The 4,447-nt window shown below is 35.1% G+C and overlaps 1 pseudogene; it reads right to left on the reverse strand.

Moving 5' to 3' along the window:
* Positions 1-278: 278 nt before the first annotated feature.
* LOC137738098 (probable methyltransferase PMT8) lies at positions 279-3,360 on the reverse strand (annotated as a pseudogene).
* Positions 3,361-4,447: the final 1,087 nt, after the last annotated feature.

Raw genomic sequence — 4,447 nt, forward strand, 5'->3', positions numbered from 1 at the left:
AGAACATGAAAAAAATAAATTTCCATAATTTGGAAGCCAAAGCAGAACATCTATGCATATTTTTTTTTTTTTAGAACAAACAATAGTATCTACACTAGTGATCGAAGCCTTACAATGGGCTTGCCATAATAATGTGGTTCAACTTCTCCTTTGGCGAGAATCGAACCTAAAAAGAAGAAGAAGAAGAAGAAGAAGAAGAAATGATGTAAACATCATTGTAATGCCACAAAATGTAGTGTTTACTAGATCATGACTTTAATCCCTTGGGGTAGCAGATAATTAAGGGGAAACTGAAACGGGGAACTGAAGAGGCACTTTCCTATTCCGAATCCTTGAGGCTTTCACTTGTCAGCCATATTTTCTTTTGGATAATAAACATAACGTCGTCTCCATCTTGGTCTGAATCTGAACTGGCATCAGATACTGCCACTGCTTCTCAGTGCAATGCCGTTAGATACTTTTTTACAAAATCTACTACTGATTGTTTGTCACAGATTATTACAAAGCCAGTGGGTTTGAGTATGCAATCCATCCCAAGTAGCAGATCCTCAACATTGCATTCATGGAGTAAATCATAAGTCTGAGGGTACGTTGAATAGGATTCACACTTGTCAAAGTAGAGAATCAAGTTACTAACACAATATCAAATGCATCAAAACTTCAATATGGATCCTTTTTATCCTAATAATCTTTACGATCATGATTTTGATTTTGATTTCTACAAGTTCTATGACTTGTTGTGTGAAGAGCATGATGGAAGAATAGACCATAAACGGACAAATTATTAAGTGAATTACTTTATCAAAGTGACATGCTCAGCATATTTCAGTAACTTGATTTGCATACCAGCATCTATCAGCTTAAGTGTATTTGGTCCATCTTTAGTTACCCAAACATCCTTGTCCTTCAGAGCAGCTGCAAATGATCTCATGTTTGCGTTCCTCAGAGTGTTTGGCTCGGTCTTTTTACTCATGAGATTCCAATAACTCTCAACTCTGTGTGGCCGAACTTCCTGCATAACAAGAGAAATGCTGAAGCAATACATTTATTTAAAATATTTATGAGTAGTGCAATCAGTTAAAAATTGCAATCTAAAACATATAAAAATAGTGCTGTCATTTATACCGTATCATTTTTGAACATTTCATTTAAATAGCCAAAATCAGCAAGTTGTGGAGGATAAGATGTCAATCTAGCTGGCCACGTAGCCCATCCACTACCCTTTTCTGTATGATTATCTGATTATATCGAGAAAAAACATTGTTTAGCCAAAATAGTTCGTAAACTACCAAACTAATTGGCAAAGTATCACCTTAAATGCACAATGATATTGCTAAGAGATTGACATTAGTTTATTTCAATAAAGTCCTACTACTGATACAAAAGACGTAGAAGAAAGAAACACTCACGACCAGAGTATGTTGAGACGCAAGCTTCCATTGGCACACCCTATACTGCATCCAATCATTATCAAATTGGCAAAGAGGAGGTTGAGTACCAGGTTCTCTTTCCACATAACAATCATTTGGTAATGGTTTTTGCCAAATGATAGTTTGGTTCTGCTTTGCAGCTATTCTCCAACACACGCATTCCACAAAGGTACTCATCTCTCTCCATATCTTAAGATCCTCCTCATCTTGTGCATATGCTTCAGGAGATGAGTACGCAAAGTAGCCTTTTGGTCTGAGCAACCTATCTAGCTCAAGAAAGAAGATTCCATCTTGTTAAAGCCAATCAATTCTACAGCGGGATCAATGAGCAAGTTCAAAGGATTTTCCAGGGTAAGGAAGCCTTTTAGTTCCTAGAACACCAACATAGGTTAGAATTCCTCTTTCTAAAACAAATTGGATCTGGTTTTGATGCCCATCATTGGGTGGTAATGACATTGCTATAATATCAGATGAAAGTAAATATGCTCCAAAACTTGCAACTCTATAGCCAACATAAAAAACTATTCGTAACCTTCCTTCATTGTTCAAATTGTTTTTGGAAAAGTTGAGCATTTGGCAATTGAAAACAACATAAAATATTAATGCTTCATTCATGCAACACAAAAAAAAAAAAAAAAAAAATATCATTAAATCCATCAAAATGAGTAGATAAGAGATTACAAAATCCTATAAAGGATTGCCAAGTTCAAGTGGAAATTCAACAAAATCTATAAAGAGAAAATATCATCCACCAATACTACTATTTTTTTTTTTTTTTGGCACAGTAAGGGGAGGAAACCTTACATTTGCAATTGAAGCAATATACTTATCAGCTCCACAGTGGAAATGTGTGCCTCCCCCAGGAAACTTTATCTTTTCACATTTTTTAACCACCCAGTTCTGACTAGATTTCTCATGTGCAAGGTGAGTATGATGTATATTTGCTTTCCAAACTTCATCTCTGCTTGAGGGTCATTTGATTGGGATCTGTAAGATAAACAACCATAATGTTTACCATCTGCATAATCTGGGAATAATAAATAACTCCAAGAATAAGAAGCTAGTAAACAGCAGTCTAAATATTCAGCTTTGACACAACAATACCTTGTACCTTGGTGGAGGAAGAATCAAGCAATTGAAAAGCCCTTTTTGGGTAGGGCAATGTCTTTCATAGTGCTCCATCAAAGACAAGTCAAATTTCAATCTCATTTGGTATATTAAATTTCTGTCTAAGTAAGGAATAAGTTCCAAATGGTGATCATCACAAACCTTACAAAGTTATGAGTAGACAAATGAAGCAAGGTGAGTAGATGCCAAACAAAATAGGTCAAACCTGACACGTTAAAACTAGATATTTTTATCAGAAGATAGAGGGCATTTGGAGAATTAGGGTGGGGGAGAGGATTCAGTGTTCCAAGTTTAGTAATATATAACTCACAGGAAAGCTCTTCAATGTGACATTGTCCTCTCCGTTTTCCTGCCCAGATTTTGTTGAAGATTCATCCTGCTTCTTATTGTTATCTTCATCCTCACCCAAACAAGATGAACCAAGCTTTCTCAAAGATCTGCTATCATATTTTAGTGATGATGCACTACAACTTTGAGAGCTAAAAAGGGACCCATAATACACATAGGAAACCAAGAAGGATTGCCACCATGCACAGAGATGTGATTATATGCTTCTTTTGGGCCGAATCAGATCTCCTTCTCATCATTTATGTAGTTTTGAAGTTCTTCTAACTAAAATTGTCTTATGTCTAATTGTTACAAATGCCAAGTGCTGCCTTTCCACAGCTCTAATACTAAAGACAATGGTACAAATTTTCTTTTGAGATCCATTAGACTAGATACAACGAACAACCTGTTATAGGTACCAAACAACACTATCAAAACTTGTAGTGCATATGAACATATAAATAGGAGGTGTTAGTTCTTCTGTTGCAAGCATACGCAGTTCAAAAGCTCAAAGATTAAAGGTTCAATTTATTGTTGCAACAAAACAAAATTCTCGCTCAATCTTGGCAATGAAAATCTTTAGACCGGAAATCAAGATACAATAGTTAAGTGACCAAGTAGTCATATAAAACATGTAACAAACAATTTAAGGCACAAAGAAAAGAAAAATGAATCCTACACTTAATGTACAAAGCAACTAAGATACCTCTCCATGGTTCCAACAGTTTCAAATATGACCGGTTCAAAAAGAAAAAGACTGAATGGATGTGACAGATCAAACACCATCCACCTTTCTGTTAACAACTACACCTAATTGCTCTTGCTAACTTATGCCAATACAACCCTCTGACAGAACATAGTATTGCCATAATGTTTAAATGTAACCTCCCGGCCGAACATAGTATTGTAAAATTTCCATGTTAAATGTAAAGATGTTAATTTTCCTTGCCTAACAAGAGTTCAAACATCAAGTCAAATATGTAGACCATCAATTGATAAAACGGGAAACGTTATTCGATGTCGACCAGGTACACTTGCATCCACTAAATTGGCAACCAAGCAATGTAAGTGATTGATCCACTAAATTGTATAAACCAAAATAAATGTTAATCAATTTTTCTCCACTTAATTGAAATCGAAACAATGACAGCACTTAATAGTTGAATTCACGGATCTGGGATAACAATTCAATCGAAAGGAAAACAAAAAAACATAATCATGACGAACCCTTCATTCTTCAAATCAAGAAACTATGAAATTCATACTTTTTTTTCCTAGTAAAACTACCAAATTTGGTATCAGTAAGCATCAAACCCAACAAATGACCAAAACCAATAAGGTACAAATTCAGCCAAATCCACCAAAAGATTAATAACTTATACAAAAGATTGAAAATTGATGCAAATAAAATTGAAAATTTATGCAAAAGAAAAGGTGGGAGCAAGAGCTTACTTGGAATAACGAAGTGGGTGTTTTCTAACAGTGGTCCATAAAGATTCCTGCTTTGGTTTGAAAGGATCTAAAGTGACAGGCTTTGGTACTTTTATAGAAACAAAGGGATG

The sequence above is a fragment of the Pyrus communis genome, chromosome 6, assembly GCF_963583255.1.
Source record: "Pyrus communis chromosome 6, drPyrComm1.1, whole genome shotgun sequence".
NCBI classification, from domain to species: domain Eukaryota; kingdom Viridiplantae; phylum Streptophyta; class Magnoliopsida; order Rosales; family Rosaceae; genus Pyrus; species Pyrus communis.